This window comes from Hyperolius riggenbachi, chromosome 3 (assembly GCF_040937935.1).
Source record: "Hyperolius riggenbachi isolate aHypRig1 chromosome 3, aHypRig1.pri, whole genome shotgun sequence".
Taxonomy (NCBI): domain Eukaryota; kingdom Metazoa; phylum Chordata; class Amphibia; order Anura; family Hyperoliidae; genus Hyperolius; species Hyperolius riggenbachi.
Genome location: NC_090648.1, coordinates 354,932,803 through 354,951,795, shown reverse-complemented (window position 1 = coordinate 354,951,795; position 18,993 = coordinate 354,932,803). Strand labels below are relative to the sequence as shown.

Here is an 18,993-nt window from a genome sequence, read left to right as displayed (position 1 = left end):
ACCTGCAAAAGAGTGCAAGCCCCACTTGTGGGGTCGAATACACACCGAGCATACACATGACTTGTCTACCACTGGAGGATGTTGGTTTCCTGTAACAGCTTGCATGCAACCTATTAAGTACTCGTCCCTCCCACTGCGAAGAAGTCAATCCTCCATGGGAGGGGCCTAACACTAACTAAATCCTAACCTATGTATATGCATAGCCTGGGTGCGCTACCAAGTAAAATTGAAAAATCGAAAATTGCGCAAAAGTTGGATCAGCGCAACACCAGGCCGCCTCCGAATGGCCTCCAATTAGAGATGCGCTGAGCCCCCCCAGGAACTACAAACGCACCTTGAACCCAAACAGAAGCTCTGCATATACACCAAAAGCATGGCTGTTAAGTGGGAGCAGCTGACCAAAAACAAATTAAATTAGTACATAGCAAGGAAATGAGCAGCGCTACTTAAAAACAGACTAGTGCCTACCTGCAAAAGAGTGCAAGCCCCACTTGTGGGGTCGAATACACACCGAGCATACACATGACTTGTCTACCACTGGAGGATGTTGGTTTCCTGTAACAGCTTGCATGCAACCTATTAAGTGCTCGTCCCTCCCACTGCGAAGAAGTCAATCCTCCATGGGAGGGGCCTAACACTAACTAAATCCTAACCTATGTATATGCATAGCCTGGGTGCGCTACCAAGTAAAATTGAAAAATCGAAAATTGCGCAAAAGGTGGATCAGCGCAACACCAGGCCGCCTCCGAATGGCCTCCAATCAGAGATGCGCTGAGCCCCCCCAGGAACTACAAACGCACCTTGAACCCAAACAGAAGCTCTGCATATACACCAAAAGCATGGCTGTTAAGTGGGAGCAGCTGACCAAAAACAAATTAAATTAGTACATAGCAAGGAAATGAGCAGCGCTACTTCAAAACAGACTAGTGCCTACCTGCAAAAGAGTGCAAGCCCCACTTGTGGGGTCGAATACACACCGAGCATACACATGACCTGTCTACCACTGGAGGATGTTGGTTTCCTGTAACAGCTTGCATGCAACCTATTAAGTACTCGTCCCTCCCACTGCGAAGAAGTCAATCCTCCATGGGAGGGGCCTAACAGTAACTAAATCCTAACCTATGTATATGCATAGCCTGGGTGCGCTACCAAGTAAAATTGAAAAATCGAAAATTGCGCAAAAGGTGCATCAGCGCAACACCAGGCCGCCTCCGAATGGCCTCCAATCAGAGATGCGCTGAGCCCCCCCAGGAACTACAAACGCACCTTGAACCCAAACAGAAGCTCTGCATATACACCAAAAGCATGGCTGTTAAGTGGGAGCAGCTGACCAAAAACAAATTAAATTAGTACATAGCAAGGAAATGAGCAGCGCTACTTCAAAACAGACTAGTGCCTACCTGCAAAAGAGTGCAAGCCCCACTTGTGGGGTCGAATACACACCGAGCATACACATGACCTGTCTACCACTGGAGGATGTTGGTTTCCTGTAACAGCTTGCATGCAACCTATTAAGTACTCGTCCCTCCCACTGCGAAGAAGTCAATCCTCCATGGGAGGGGCCTAACACTAACTAAATCCTAACCTATGTATATGCATAGCCTGGGTGCGCTACCAAGTAACATTGAAAAATCGAAAATTGCGCAAAAGGTGGATCAGCGCAACACCAGGCCGCCTCCGAATGGCCTCCAATCAGAGATGCGCTGAGCCCCTCCAGGAACTACAAACGCACCTTGAACCCAAACAGAAGCTCTGCATATACACCAAAAGCATGGCTGTTAAGTGGGAGCAGCTGACCAAAAACAAATTAAGTTAGTACATAGCAAGGAAATGAGCAGCGCTCCTTTAAAACAGACTAGTGCCTACCTGCAAAAGAGTGCAAGCCCCACTTGTGGGGTCGAATACACACCGAGCATACACATGACCTGTCTACCACTGGAGGATGTTGGTTTCCTGTAACAGCTTGCATGCAACCTATTAAGTACTCGTCCCTCCCACTGTGAAGAAGTCAATCCTCCATGGGAGGGGCCTAACACTAACTAAATCCTAACCTATGTATATGCATAGCCTGGGTGCGCTACCAAGTAAAATTGAAAAATCGAAAATTGCGCAAAAGGTGGATCAGCGCAACACCAGGCCGCCTCCGAATGGCCTCCAATCAGAGATGCACTGAGCCCCCCCAGGAACTACAAACGCACCTTGAACCCAAACAGAAGCTCTGCATATACACCAAAAGCATGGCTGTTAAGTGGGAGCAGCTGACCAAAAACAAATTAAATTAGTACATAGCAAGGAAATGAGCAGCGCTACTTCAAAACAGACTAGTGCCTACCTGCAAAAGAGTGCAAGCCCCACTTGTGGGGTCGAATACACACCGAGCATACACATGACCTGTCTACCACTGGAGGATGTTGGTTTCCTGTAACAGCTTGCATGCAACCTATTAAGTACTCGTCCCTCCCACTGCGAAGAAGTCAATCCTCCATGGGAGGGGCCTAACACTAACTAAATCCTAACCTATGTATATGCATAGCCTGGGTGCGCTACCAAGTAACATTGAAAAATCGAAAATTGCGCAAAAGGTGGATCAGCGCAACACCAGGCCGCCTCCGAATGGCCTCCAATCAGAGATGCGCTGAGCCCCTCCAGGAACTACAAACGCACCTTGAACCCAAACAGAAGCTCTGCATATACACCAAAAGCATGGCTGTTAAGTGGGAGCAGCTGACCAAAAACAAATTAAGTTAGTACATAGCAAGGAAATGAGCAGCGCTCCTTTAAAACAGACTAGTGCCTACCTGCAAAAGAGTGCAAGCCCCACTTGTGGGGTCGAATACACACCGAGCATACACATGACCTGTTTACCACTGGAGGATGTTGGTTTCCTGTAACAGCTTGCATGCAACCTATTAAGTACTCGTCCCCTCCACTGCGAAGAAGTCAATCCTCCATAGAGCTGTTACAGGAAACCAACATCCTCCACTGGTAGACAGGTCATGTGTATGCTCGGTGTGTATTCGACCCCACAAGTGGGGCTTGCACTCTTTTGCAGGTAGGCACTAGTCTGTTTTTAAGTAGCGCTGCTCATTTCCTTGCTATGTACTAATTTAATTTGTTTTTGGTCAGCTGCTCCCACTTAACAGCCATGCTTTTGGTGTATATGCAGAGCTTCTGTTTGGGTTCAAGGTGCGTTTGTAGTTCCTGGGGGACTCAGCGCATCTCTGATTGGAGGCTATTCGGAGGCGGCCTGGTGTTGCGCTGATCCACCTCTTGCGCATTTTTCAATTTTTTAATTTTACTTGGTAGCGCACCCAGGCTATGCATATACATAGGTTAGGATTTAGTTAGTGTTAGGCCCCTCCCATGGAGGATTGACTTCTTCGCAGTGGGAGGGACGAGTACTTAATAGGTTGCATGCAAGCTGTTACAGGAAACCAACATCCTCCAGTGGTAGACAGGTCATGTGTATGCTCGGTGTGTATTCGACCCCACAAGTGGGGCTTGCACTCTTTTGCAGGTAGGCACTAGTCTGTTTTTAAGTAGCGCTGCTCATTTCCTTGCTATGTACTAATTTAATTTGTTTTTGGTCAGCTGCTCCCACTTAACAGCCATGCTTTTGGTGTATATGCAGAGCTTCTGTTTGGATTCAAGGTGCGTTTGTAGTTCCTGGGGGGGCTCAGCGCATCTCTGATTGGAGGCCATTCGGAGGCGGCCTGGTGTTGCGCTGATCCACCTTTTGCGCAATTTTCGATTTTTCAATTTTACTTGGTAGCGCACCCAGGCTATGCATATACATAGGTTAGGATTTAGTTAGTGTTAGGCCCCTCCCATGGAGGATTGACTTCTTCGCAGTGGGAGGGACGAGTACTTAATAGGTTGCATGCAAGCTGTTACAGGAAGCCAACATCCTCCAGTGGTAGACAGGTCATGTGTTTGCTCGGTGTGTATTCGTCCCCACAAGTAGGGCTTGCACTCTTTTGCAGGTAGGCACTAGTCTGTTTTTAAGTAGCGCTGCTCATTTCCTTGCTATGTACTAATTTAATTTGTTTTTGGTCAGCTGCTCCAACTTAACAGCCATGCTTTTGGTGTATATGCAGAGCTTCTGTTTGGTTTCAAGGTGCGGTTGTAGTTCCTGGGGGGGCTCAGCGCATCTCTGATTGGAGGCCATTCGGAGGCGGCCTGGTGTTGCGCTGATCCACTTTTTGCGCAATTTTCGATTTTTCAATTTTACTTGGTAGCGCACCCAGGCTATGCATATACATAGGTTAGGATTTAGTTAGTGTTAGGCCCCTCCCATGGAGGATTGACTTCTTCGCAGTGGGAGGGACGAGTACTTAATAGGTTGCATGCAAGCTGTTACAGGAAACCAACATCCTCCAGTGGTAGACAGGTCATGTGTATGCTCGGTGTGTATTCGACCCCACAAGTGGGGCTTGCACTCTTTTGCAGGTAGGCACTAGTCTGTTTTTAAGTAGCGCTGCTCATTTCCTTGCCAGGTAGACATAGTGACTGGGTGACAGATTAGACAAAAGCATAAACACAAGAACAAAAACAAAAAAAAACAACCCTTCCTCCCACCTTCCCACATAACCGTGAATAGTTGGCATTAGTAGATAAGACGATTAGGAAATAGGAGTCAGTAACTCGTATATAGGCAGGTAATAGGCAGGGACAGCGATTTTTTATTTTATCCCATTTGTTATTTACTCCCATGATCCTCATGTTACCGCTTGTATTTCTCAAAAAACTGTAGCTGTTCTCCAATTCTTCCTTTTATGTTCCCCCTCGTTCTCCTCCTCCACCCTGTCCTCCTCTCTGCTCGTTCCCTAACCCAACAATGCAAGCTGCAACATGAGGATCCATCCCCCTTCCTCCTCCCCATCCCGATGGTATCGCCACCTTGTCGAGGTGGGATGGCTTGTGTGTCCAAAACATGCTTGGTGCTATTCCAGTCATGGGCCAGACTAAAAGCGATGCCTTGATTATGCAACCTCAGCTACAGTGTACACACTACCTCAGTGCAACCTTAGGTACAGCGTATACACACTGCCTCAGTGCAACCTCAGCTACAGCGTACACACTGCCTCAGTGCAACTTCAGCTACAGCGTACACACTGCTTCAGTACAACCTCAGCTACAGCATACACACATTGCCTCAGTGCAACCTCAGCTACAGCGTACACACTGCCTCATTACAACCTCAGTTACAGCTTAAACACTGCCTCAATGCAACCTCAACTACAGCGTACACACTGTCACAGGAGCCCTAGTGGTCAGACCGCAAATTGCCTTCCAATCGGTTTCAGCACACAGACCATGCAAGCTGTGGGCGTGATCTTTGCGGAAATTTGGGCAGCAGCCTGACCAGAAGGGAGCCTGTGAGGTACGGTAATTACAACTTACACACTATTTCAGGGTATCTGCCACCACCACTGGTATGGGCCAGTGGACCCGACTGACTGACTGACTGATCCTGCGAATAAAAATAGTTAAACACACTCTATTCTGTATAGCTAACAACAATACAATAGTAGCGTCTCTCCAGAAGTCTGGTTCAGTTTGTGCGGCCGAGAAGCAGGGTAGCGGAACAGTGAATGTTTTTGATAAAGTCTTTATTCACGGGCAATATAAATAATTAATATATACAGACAATCATTAAAATCAACAATTATTGAGACATTAATAGCGCAGTATGAAAAATAAAAGAAAGCAAGAAAAAATACTTAGTTTCATGGAAAATGTCCTTTTGTGGGAAAATCATCAAGTCCTTGGTTTCAAGTTCTGCAAAGTTCTTTGTTTCAGAGCAAAATTCAAAGTTCAGCAAGATGGCCGCCAACCATGTGTCCTCTGGCTGGCAGCAGACCGCTCTCATACAGATGGAGTTTGGAGGACTGAGGGAAGAGCCCCTCGCAGATACTTTTGATGAAGCTGGTTTGGGGGTGTGTCAATGCCGGCCCTCTCTGAATTACCCACCAATGACGGTCCATTCCCTCTGTAAGTTACGGCATTTTATAAGTTTAAACCTAAAATCTCTCAAACGATACAAGTCATATTTGGGTGGATAACAGATTCATATTTGTCGGAAAATACAGATTAACATGACATCAGACATGGCTAGTGCAGCGGACCCAGTTCTTGAGAAGGGTCATACCTCAATAACCGGACGGGCTATCGCGATGAATTTCATATCAGCACGATGGCCAGATTTTACCGAATAAGACTATATGAATTTTATAGCTGTGCGATGTACAGTCGCCATATAATCGACAAGAAACCATACATCACATGCCTTCAGGTCTGCCCTGGTCGGTGCCGGAGAGTCTGGCTTCCTCAGGGCCCACCTGGGGAGCCAGCTTCCTAGCCCTTTTCATGGAGAAATCTGGCTGTAGGGGGAATGAGCTGGTCCCTGCAGAGAGTGTGACATTCCTGGGGGGGGGGAGGCATTCCTGAGTGGTGAGGGGAATGCTTTGCTCACAGGGGAACAGATCTCTGGTTTTAAAAACACAAAGAAGTCGTTTTCTAATCGCTTGCACGACTGCACAGATCCGACAGGGAGCGATCAGCAAATCGACTGTGAATTCTCTAGATTCACCTGCGTTTCTCACGGCTGTTCTGTGACACCTCCCCTTCCTGATGCTGTGTAGGAGTTGTCATCAAGACATCCTCCGTAGCAGCCATTGGCGCGGTTGGGTCTAGTTCCCCCTGACACCGGGACAGCCCATCAGCGTTCCGGTGTCGGCTAACCTGCTTTGTGTCAGTTACCTGGCTGATGGGTCTCGAGCTGCCGCCACAGCGGGAAAACCCATTGGAGCCTGCGGCTCAGTTCCCCTGGACAGGTCGCTGTCCGCTCCCCTCAGGTTTGACCCGACATGGACCGTTCTGGACAGGGCATTTGCGCCACTGCATTCGGATGTGGCGTCTGCCAGGACTGTGGACAACCGGCAGTGAGTTGGGTAGGTCGACAGCCAGCCCACGCAGGATTTCCTTGCTAAGTGGCTGTGGACCTAAGGGAACCCCGCGGGAATCCCTGAACCCTCCCAGCTCCTGACAGACGGCACATGCTTTGAGGTAGTTTGCTACATCCCTGTTCATCCTGGGCCAATAAAACTGTTTTCGAATACAGGCAAGTGTCTTGCGGACACCTGAGTGCCCTGTCAGAGGATTGCCATGTGCGGATTTCAGCACATGTCCCCTGAACGTACTCGGGACCACAAGCCATTTGGTATTCACATGTGATCTACCTGGAGCGGACTGTACAGACTCACTGTACAGTCTCCCACCTTCCCAGTACACCTTGAAAGCGGCCCCGTCTGCGAGAGACTCAGAGGCTTGCTGCCTGAGGGACTCCAGGCTTGGGTCACTTTGGAGTGCTGTTGTGAGTACGCTGTCAGTTTCGGCCAACTGGCTCATGTCACACGAGGCCAGCGGCTGAAAGGTCTCATCCCTGCGGTCAGAGGAGGGGGAGGAGGCCGGAACCCCCTCCACCTGTTTTGAGCAGTACAGCTGCGCTGTACTGCTAGCACAGGTATACCTTCAGAATGGCACAGACTGGCATTACTCAGATCATCGTTGCATGCATTAATGACAGTGACAGGCATAGACACATTTTCATTACAGACCGTTTGTACAGTTAACACAGGTACAGTTACATCTTCATCACAACAGACAGTTTGTACATCAAACTCAGGTGCCTTTGAAGCAGGCACTATTGAACCGGGTACCCTTGAGCTGGGCACATTCAACCCACCTCCCCCTGGTGCTCCCCCAAGTGTATAAAGTACCTGGTGGTGGGTGGAGAGTCCGTCTTCCGTGAGCGACAAGGCGGTCGTGGCAGGTTGCTAGTAGGACACAAGCTTGCCCAAATCAGTCCCCAGCAACACAGGGACTGGGAGATCCTTCACAACCCCAACAACCCTTTCTTGGACCCCCACCCCCCAGTCGATCTTCACTCTCGCCTGGGCTATGTGTAAAAGGGTGCTCTCTACTTCAGTAAGGGCAAGGGATCGGCTGAAGCTGATGCTCTCCTCTGGCACAAGGTGTGAGTGAACTAACGTGATGTCAGCTCCGGTGTCTCGGAATCCGGTGACAACTTTGTCGTTCACTCTAACAGGCTGCTGCTGGTCGGTTCGGTCGCGGATTTCCGTTCCGCGGGCAAACAGAACTAAATCTGATGATCCAGGCTGTTGTTCGCTGGCGGGTTGCCTCTGCTGTGGGTGAGGTACAGGTGATACAGGAGCTGCAGGTGCGGGTGGTGTCTGTCTCCGTTCTGGACAGTCGAATTTCATGTGTCCGGGCTGGCGGCAGTAGTGACAGGTGACCTCTCCAGGGGCTGCAGGCCTGGGTGCAGCAGCTGCGCTGGGTGGCCTCTGTGGCTGACGGCTCACAGGGGCAGGAGAGTCTGCCGGGGTATTGGGCTGACCTCCCCTCCAGATGGATGGGACAGTTCTGCGTGTATCAGACACCCGGGTAGTTGTAAAGGTTTCAGCGAGGTCTGCAGCGACAGTTGCTAACGCAGGCTTGCGCTCCAGCACAAACTGTCGTACATCAGCAGGGCAACTGTTCAGAAATTGTTCTAGGTCTACCAAGTCCTCCAGGACACCATAAGACCCTTTGGTGAGGCCTAGAGTCCACTGGCGGAGTGTGGTGAGCAAGCTGCTGACCACATCTCGGTAAGAATCAGAAGACTTTTTCTGCCAGGACCTGAACTTTTTGCGATAGGCTTCTGGCGTCAGCTGGTATTTGGTAATGATAGTGTCTTTTATAGCAGCATAATCATTATCTTTTTCCGCAGGTAACTCTGTGAAAGCATGAAGCGCTTTGTAGCGCAGCAAAGGTGTCGGATGTCTGGCCCACTGGTCTTGGGACAGACGATACTGACGGCATGCTTTTTCAAAAGATCGCAAAAACAAGTCAATGTCTGTGTCTTTCTCAATATTAGCAAATTTAAATTTTGCACTTACGGGTGATGCTCCTTCAGCAGGGAGGTTGGGCGGCGAACTCCGGCTGGCCTGTTGAACTTTTGCCATGTTCAGCTCATGCCGTCGTTGGAGCTCCCGTTCCTCTCGTGCTTTTGCAGATTGGTGCTCCAACTGCGCTTGCATGTACTGCAGGTACTTGTCCAGGTCAGTGTCCATCAGCTTTCGTAATGCCAGCTGCATTACCGGGACAGCACAAACGGACAGTCCAGTACTGGCCGGTTCCGGGCGAGTACTTTCAGGAACTCTGGGATTGGGGTCCACACTGACAGTCTCCTGCGTAACTGTTGTCGCATTGCCCGCAGGTTGCTCAACCTCTGTACGCCTAAGATCTTCAGCCTCTGGTTCCCCTTGACTTGAGTCAGATGGGTCGGTGTCTACCTCAGCAGACACATCCAGCTCCCGCGGTTGCTGGGTATCCCATTGAAACAAGTCCGTTACCAGGTCCTGGTGTTTCTTGCGGCCGACATCAATGCCTCTCGCTTGGCAAAGAGTTTTCAGGTCCGCCAGGCACATGTTCTTGTAGTTCCCGGACATTTCCACGCCAAATAAAATAAAACTTTTGGGGAGGGGTACTGGCTACACAGTCTCTCTGTATATATAAAAAATATATTGCATTCCAGCTACGCCAACGAATTAGTTTGTTTCTTGATAGCACTAGAGCTATCTTAGATACTTTCAGCACAACACAGATCCCAACCACTGCCAAACACTATCACAGGAGCCCTAGTGGTCAGACGGCAAATTGGCTTCCAATCAGTTTCAGCACACAGACCATGCAAGCTGTGAGCGTGATCTTTGCGCAGAAACCGACGGAAATTTGGGCAGCAGCCCGACCAGAAGGGAGCCTGTGAGGTACGGTAATTACAACTTACACACTATTTCAGGGTATCTGCCACCACCACTGGTATGGGCCAGTGGACCCGACTGACTGACTGGTCCTGCGAATAAAAACAGTTAAACACACGCTATTCTGTCTAGCTAACAACAATACAATAGTAGCGTCTCTCCAGAAGTCTGGTTCAGTTTGTGCGGCCGAGAAGCAGGGTAGCGGAACAGTGAATGACTTTGATAAAGTCTTTATTCATGGGCAATATAAATAATTAATATATACAGACAATCATTAAAATCAACAATTATTGAGACATTAATAGCGCAGTATGAAAAATAAAAGAAAGGGAGAAAAAATACTTAGTTTCATGGAAAATGTCCTTTTGTGGAAAAATCATCAAGTCCTTGGTTTCAAGTTCCGCAAAGTTCTTTGTTTCAGAGCAAAATTCAAAGTTCAGCAAGATGGCCACCAACCATGTGTCCTCTGGCTGGCAGCAGACCGCTCTCATACAGATGGAATTTGGAGGACTGAGGGAAGAGCCCCTCGCAGATACTTTTGATGAAGCTGGTTTGGGGGTGTGGCAATGCCGGCCCTCTCTGAATTACCCACCAATGACGGTTCATTCCCTCTGAGAGATTTTAGGTTTAAACTTATAAAATGCCGTAACTTACAAACGATATAAGTCATATTTAGGTGGATAACAGATTCATATTTGTCGGAAAATACAGATTAACATGACATCAGACATGGCTAGTGCAGCGGACCCAGTTCTTGAGAAGGGTCATACCTCAATAACCGGACGGGCTATCGCGATGAATTTCATATCAGCACGATGGCCAGATTTTACCGAATAAGACTATATGAATTTTATAGCTGTGCGATGTACAGTCGCCATATAATCGACAAGAAACCATACATCACATGCCTTCAGGTCTGCCCTGGTCGGTGCCGGAGAGTCTGGCTTCCTCAGGGCCCCCCTGGGGAGCCAGCTTCCTAGCCCTTTTCATAGAGACATCTGGCAGTAGGGGGAATGAGCTGATCCCTGCAGGGAATGTGGCCAGTGTGACATTCCTGAGGGGGAGGGAGGCATTCCTGAGGGTGAGGGGAATGCTTTGCTCACAGGGGAACAGATCTCTGGTTTTAAAAACACAAAGAAGTCGTTTTCTGATCGCTTGCACGACTGCACAGATCTGACGGAGCGATCAGGAAATCGACTGTGAATTCTCCAGATTCACCTGCGTTTCTCACGGCTGTTCCGTGACACACACAGCCTCAGTGCAAACAGCTTACACAATGCCTAAATGCAAGCTCAGCTAGTACACACTGCCTCAGCACAACCTCAGCTACAGCATACACACTGCCTCAGTGCAACCTCAGATACAGTGTACACACTGCCTCAATGCAACCTCAGCTACATCTTACACACTGCTTCAGTGCAACCTCGGATACAGCGTACACACTGCCTCAGTGCAACCTCAGCTACAGTGTACACACTGCCTCAGTGCAACCTCAGCTACCGTGTACACACTGCCTCAGGGCAACCTCAGCTACAGTGTACACACTGCCTCAGTGCAAACTCAGTTACAGCGTACACACTGCCTCAGCGCAACCTCAGATATAGGGCTTGATTCACAAAGCAGTGCTAACTGTTTAGCACGGGTGTGCTAAACAGTTAGCACGTGAAGTGCCATTCGCGGACTTTTGCAGGCGCAAAGTGCCGCGATTCGCGCAACCTCAGCTACAGTGTACACACTGCCTCAGTGCAACTTCAGCTACTGCATACACACTGCCTCAGTGCAACCTCAGCTACAGTGTACAGACTGCCTCAGGGCAACCTCAGCTACAGTGTACACACTGCCTCAGTGCAAACTCAGCTGCAGCTTACACAATGCCTCAATGCAAGTTCAGCTAGTACACCCTGCCTCAGCACAACCTCAGCTACAGCGTACAACTGCCTCAGTGCAACCTCAGCTACAGCATACACACTGCCTCAGTGCAACCTCAGCTACATCTTACACACTGCCTCAGTGCAACCTCAGCTACAGCGTACACGCTGCCTCAGTGCAACCTCAGCTACATCTTACACACTGCCTCAGTGCAACCTCAGCTACAGCGGACACACTGCCTCAGTGCAACCTCAGCTACAGCGTACATACTGCCTCAGCGCAACCTCAACTACAGCTTACACACTGCCTCATTGCAACCTCAGCTACAGTGTACACACTGCCCCAGCACAACCTCAGCTACAGTGTAAACACTGCCTCAGCGCAACCTCGGCTACAGCATACATACTGCTTCGGCACAACCTTGGCTACAGCGTACACGCTGCCTCAGTGCAACCTCAGCTACATCTTACACACTGCCTCAGTGCAACCTCAGCTACAGCGTACACACTGCCTCAGCGCAACCTCAGCTACAGCGTACATACTGCCTCAGCGCAACCTCAACTACAGCTTACACACTGCCTCATTGCAACCTCAGCTACAGTGTACACACTGCCCCAGCACAACCTCAGCTACAGTGTAAACACTGCCTCAGCGCAACCTCGGCTACAGCGTACATACTGCTTCAGCACAACCTCGGCTACAGCGTACATACTGCTTCAGCACAACCTCGGCTACAGCGTACACACTGCCTCAGCGCAACCTCGGCTACAGTGTACACACTGCCTCAGTACAACCTCAGCTACAGCGTACATATTGCCTCGGTGCAACCTCAGCTACTGAGTACACACTGCCACAATGCAACCTCAGCTACAGAGTACACACTGCCTCACCTGATGTTTCTGTCACCTCTGTTTTTTAACTGTAAGCTCATACATGCGTAGGCCTTCTGGCACAGTTGTGTAGATTTGTCATCTAGGGCTTGTTTCCACTGTTGCGACGCGATTTCGGCCGCATTCCGACGCTTGTAAAAACGCATGCGGATGCGTTTCCACATGCGTTTTTACCCGCGATTTCGCCTGCGATTTCGCATGGCAGGGTGCCATGCGAAATTAACCATGACACTGCCAGGGCTAAATAAAATTGAAAAAGGTGCGAAATCGCACGCGAAATCGCGGGTAAAAACGCATGTAACAAACGCATGCGTTTTTACTATTAAATACATTAGCGGCGATTCGCACGGATTCCCGACGCAGGCGAAATCGTTGGCTCTTTTGTGCGTTTTTTTCACGCTGAAAAAAACGCACCTCAACAACGCTACAGTGGAAACAGGCCCATCCACTTGTATTACATGTGCGGATCTGCATGCGTTGGACGCATGCAGATTCGCGATAGTGGAAACGAGCCCACAAGTATATATGTAGCTTGTATGAATTTGTGTTACCTAGCAATGTACAGTGACACAGGAAACAATGGTACTGCAATAATAGTTTTGGTGTTTTGAAATGCCCATGTGTTTTTTTTTTATTCAGGTAAAAGGTGATTTCATTGGCAACAAGTCTGCTTTTTGATCATCCGAGCATGTAGCAAAGTGCTGAATGCAGAGAGCGGCTTGTCAGCCACTTCTGTTTATGTGAAGGGTGTTTGCAGCCGACTGCAAGCATCCTGCAATTGCGGCAATCACTACATGCTTCAGAGCGAGCAACAGCCAGCCCTGGACATGACATGAAGATGTTTCTCACCAAACTGTAACCCCACCACGTGTCAACCGCTGACACACTTGTGATTACTAACGCTGCCAATTCGACTGCATTATTTTGCAACTGGAAGGCGATTGACGCCAGCAATCAGTGGCTAAACGGTGCAATTAACACACCTTTAGCAGTTTGTCTGAAAGAGGCCTTAGGCATATGCAAATTTGCATCCAAAAAATTCTAATGCAGGGATGTCAAACCGGTCCATTGAGGGCCGAGGTCCTCACACATTTTTGACACAGCTCAAATTATTTGATGGGTCCAAATCATGAAAGGTGTGGTCCATCAGGTAGAACACATTCCTCTCTTTCTCAGTCCATCCTAAACACTGGCATGGATCTGGCTCTCCAGGCCTGGAGTTTGACACCTGTGTTCTAGCGGAAATGTAGCCTAAAGGTGTGGTGAAAATAACTGTGTCTTTATCAATATTTGTGATGTCCACCTTTCCTCTGCCTCACATTAAGGCTCCCTGCACACTGCAAATCCGTTTTCCGATTCCGATTCCGTTTCCGATTCCGTTTCCGATTCCGATTTTCCCTGAATACATTCAACAGAAAAACGGATCAAAAAACGCAGCATGCAGTAAAGATTAAAAATCTGAATCGGAATCGGATGTAAAAACAGATTAAAAAGCGGAATCGGAATCTGAATTGCATGCAGTGTGCAAGAGGCCTAAAGGGGAGCTGAAGAGAGAGGTATATGGAGGCTGCCATATTTATTTCCTTTTAAGCAATACCAGTTGCCTGGCAGCCCTGCTGATCCTCTGCCTCTAATACTATTAGCCATAGCCCCTGAACAAGCATGCAGTAGATCAGGTGTTTCAGACTTTAAAGTCAGAGCTGACAAGACTAGCTGCATGCTTGTTTCTGGTGTTATTCAGATGCTACTACAGAGAAATGGACCAGCAGGGCTGCCAGGCAACTGGTATTGATTAAAAGGAAATAAATATGGTGGCCTCCGTAAACCTTTTACTTAAGTTCCCCTTTAACCTTCCTACCCTTTTACCTAACACTACTCTCCCTTCTCCGATGCCTAACCCCAACATCCATCAGTTCTCTGCCTTACTAATCTCCATCTGTCCTCTGCCTAATGCTGGGAATACACAGGTCGATTTGGCGCCCAATCGTTTTGCCCGCTCGCTACTCTTATCTTCCACTCGTTTTTTTAAATCTTTTTTTCCAATTAACTTCCAGGGCTGTGGAGTCGGAGTCAGAGTCGAAGTCGGAGCAATTTTTGGGTACCTGGAGTCAGAGTCGTGAAAAAATGTACTGACTCTGCCTCCTAATGAATTTAAACTGTAATTAAAATAGAAAATATGATAAAATGTTCTATTTCTCAGATAATAGTCATCATAAATAATTTATATATACAGTAGTAGCTCTACTTAGTCCACAAAAATGAAATAAACCAATCAAAAAATAGTTACTTGTGCTGCTTCAATAAAGCAGTCCCTGTATTTTTAAAGTCAGATATACATATCTGATTGTGACTGTATATATGATGCGTACACAGGAATCTCTTATATATACTAAATAACATCTACTGTATACTGTAAGAATAAAGCCTGATGTGTAGCTGTGTCACTAATAGAGATGGTCAATGAGATGCAAATAATTCTGCGCTGATGCTGGTTTATGCAAATTTATGCACTCCCTTTGCTCATAAAATCAAATAATTTGATATGTTGTTAAAATTTGGTTTGGTGACTACGAATTAAAGGGTACCTGAGACAGATGAAAAGAAAAGTTTTATACATACCTGGGGCTTCCTCCAGCCCCCTTCAGGCTAATCAGTCCCTCGCTGTCCTCCTCCACCACCTGGATCTTCTGCTATAAGTCCCAGTAATTCAGCCAGTCCGGCCGTGTGCCGCTCCCACAGCCAGGAGCATTCTGCACCTGCGCAATAGTGCTGCGCAGATGTAGTATGCTCCCGGCGGCAGAGTGTGTGCACGTGCACTACACCTGACTGGCTCAAGTACCTGGACCCATAGCAAAAAATCCAGGTGGCGGAGAAGGACAGCGAGGGACTGATTAGACTGAAGCGGGCTGGAGGAAGCCCCAGGTATGTATAAAACTTTAATTTCATGTCTCAGGTTTACTTTGTTACACTGTAGTACTATACATATGCACTCCCCACAGAGCTGCAGGGAATCCACTGAGAATGTTGTGCACATTGAACACAGAGGTTTTGTCTTTCACCCATAAACCTGGTTCAGATTGTACCTGAACAATGTGTAATAGCGGAAGAATCGCCTCATTCTCCTGCAGAGTACCTGCACATCACTCTTACATGTGCCCACAGTTACTTTGCCTAGGGCCTGATCCACGTTCAGATTGTGCATGAAGAATGTGTAATAGAGAAAGAATCCCCTCATTCCCCTGTAGAGTACCTGCACATCACTCTTACATACCCACAGTTACATTGCCTAGGACCTGATAGATGTTCTTTGTTCCTGTCTGTACCTTCTACAAGTACTCTTAACAAGGACTAGTTTTAGTCTATGACTGAAAGTATTAGAGGCAGAAGATCTGCGGGATATACAGGTAACTGGTACTGTTTGAAAGGGAATAAATATGGCAGCCTCCATATCCCTCTCACTTCAGTTGTCTTTTAAAATTCCTAAGCGTTGGCAGTTAAGAGATGCATTTCATGTTACATACTTTCAATCAATAAAATTGTAATATGCAAATTAGAGGAGTCGGAGTCGAGGAGTAGTTGGAATCCTAACCTGAGGAGTCGGAGTCAGTGGACTTTTGTATCGACTCCACAGCCCTGTTAACTTCAATGGTGAATCGAGCGGCAAAACGATCAAATGGTGATTGTACATGTTGGAAATTATCTATCGAGCCATCTTTATGGCTCAGATTCGAGCCATGTATTCCCAGCATAACACTAACTGTGGTGGGGGTGCTATTAGAGGTGTGGTTAGAGCTGGCTTATCCATTTTTTATCGCAAATGGTATACCTTGAGGTGGCCATTGATACAATTTCCCGAACAATCTACTGTGTTAGGGTGACATGGCGTCCTCTTTTGCCCGGACAGGTCCACTTTTTCCGACCTGTCCGGGGCGACCTGGCAGGTTTTAGAAATGTCCGGGTAAGTCAGAGCCGTTTGGGAGCCAAACGAGCCGGCTCTTTAAAGGGAGCCAAGCGGCCAAGCCAGAGAAGCCGATGCTTTCTAAAGAGCCGGAATTCCCGTCACTAGACTGAGACTCAGTCTAGTGATGGGAATTCCGGCTCTTTAAGCATTGGCTCTTCTGGCTCGGCCGCTCGGTTCCCAAAGAGCCGGCTCATTCGGCACCGAAAACGGATCTTCATCACCGCTAACACACATCAGATCAGCGGTGAGCAGGAGATGGGAACCAACCAGACCGGCGCATAGCAGCCGCATGGTGGACTTTAAATGCTGGACGTGACCGATGATGTCACTTCCTGCATTTGAATTCACCGGCGCACGGCTGGTGTGGCTGACTCCTATCTCCTGCTCACTGACGATATGAGGTGTGTTAGTGGTGGCAGCTGCACCGCAGGGGAGAATGAGGGAGGTATATTTAGGCAGCCGCACGCAGCATGGGGGAAAGAGCATTTTGTGGGGAAATCTGCTGCCAATAAGATTGCATTTGTGGGAAAATCTGCTGCCAATAAGATTGCATTTGTGGGGAAATCTGCTGCAAAATAAGATTGCATTTGTGGGGAAACCTGCTGCCAATAAGATTGCATTTGTGGGAAAATCTGCTGCCAATAAGATTGCATTTGCGGGGAAATCTGCTGCCAATAAGATTGCATTTGTAGGGAAATCTGCTGCCAATAAGATTGCATTTGTGGGGAAATGTGCTGCCAATAAGATTGCATTTGTGGGGAAATGTGCTGCCAATAGGATTGCATTTGTGGAGAAATGTGCTGCCAATCTCATTGCATTTGTGGGGAAATGTGCTGCCAGTAAAATTGCATTTGTGGGGAAATGTGCTGCCAATCTCATTGCATTTATGGGGAAATGTGCTGCCAATCTCATAGCATTTGTGGGGAAATCTGCTGCCAATCTCATTGCATTTGTAGGGAAATCTGCTGCCAATCTCATTGCATTTGTGGGGAAATCTGCTGCCAATCTGATTGCATTTGTGGGGAAATATGCTGCCAATCTGATTCCATTTGTGGGGAAATATGCTGCCAATTTGATTCCATTTGTGGGGAAATATGCTGCCAATTTCATTGCATTTGTAGAGAAATATGCTGCCAATCTGATTCCATTTGTGGGGAAATCTGTTGCCAATCTCATTGCATTTTGTGGGGAAATCTTCTGCGAATCTGATTGCATTTTGTGGTCGGCTGGCTTTCCACCATGTGGTCTGGAAAAAAAACGGCCCTCCGTGCCCGCGAAGTTGGACAGCACACTGATAAGGTCTTGTATATTTGGCCCCACCCATGACCACGCCCACATGCTGTTGTGATGGTTCTCTTTTTTGGAAATCAAAATATGGTCATCCTAGACCAGCCTTTCTCAACCTTTCTACCCTGGAGGAACCCTGCAAATAGCTTTTGGATCTCAAGGAACCCCTGCAAACAATTTTTTTATCTCGAGGAACCCCTGCATTTATTTTGCAGGTGGCATGGTCTTTAAAAGTACGTGTGGCTGTTTATTTCACTACCCCCTATTACACTGCCACTCATTATACTGCCTCCTAAGCCCCTAATTTAGTGCTTCTTGTTACAGTACCACCTATTATAGTGAGCTCCATTATACATCCCCACGATGGGGGAAAATGCCAAGGGACCCCTGCAGAGTACTCAAGGAACCCTGGGGTTCCAGGGAACGCTGGTTGAGAAAACCTGCCCTAGACTGTGTGATTGATCAAGTAATAGTATCGATCAACAATGAACAATCGTTTTATCGGTCCTAATGATTGCTTTGGCATAGCTCCCAACTGTCCCTCTTTTGGAGGGACAGTCCCTCTTTGGGAGCCCTGTCCCTCTTTCCCCCTCATTTGTCCCTCTTTCAGGACTTTGTCCCTCTTTCTAGGTAAAAATATATGTTTCTCTACTAAAACGTGTTTGAATGACTCTAAACTGTATTCCCATCCTTTAAATTGATATATTACTCATTTCAAAATGTTAAAATGAAGGAAAATGAACCAGGATAGAAAGGACTAGTGTGGTTTGAATTATAAAACAACATATTTTTCTTATGAAATCTTTATATGGTATGCGTGACTAGGGGTGTGGTGGGGCGTGATCAGGGTGTGGCAGGGTGGTGGATTAAGTGTCCCCCTTTCTCATCTCAAAAAGTTGGGAGGTATGCTTTGGTCTGATCAAATTGCTGATTTTCACCTCTGTCAGTGGATTCAAACTATAATTTTCGATTGACTGGATCGGGTGGTTGATTGTTCTGGAAATTGTACCATTAGTTGCCACTTTTAGGACAGGAGCAAAGCCATCAAAAACCTTTTCTTGATGCAGTAATAATTCACCCACTTCAGCAAATTTCCGCACCCTGACGTGACTTCCGCCTTCCAAACCATGGTGTTTTGTAAACAATAGTAGGATGGGCGGGG

The 18,993-nt window shown here is 47.7% G+C and overlaps 1 long non-coding RNA gene across 1 annotated transcript in view; it reads right to left on the bottom strand.

Moving 5' to 3' along the window:
* Positions 1 to 18,970, bottom strand: part of LOC137561527 (uncharacterized) — a 122,848-nt gene extending 103,878 nt beyond the window's left edge. Inside the window, exon 1 of the long non-coding RNA XR_011030039.1 lies at positions 18,914 to 18,970. This is a non-coding gene — a long non-coding RNA (uncharacterized lncRNA). The remainder of the gene's footprint in view (positions 1 to 18,913) is intronic.
* Positions 18,971 to 18,993: the final 23 nt, after the last annotated feature.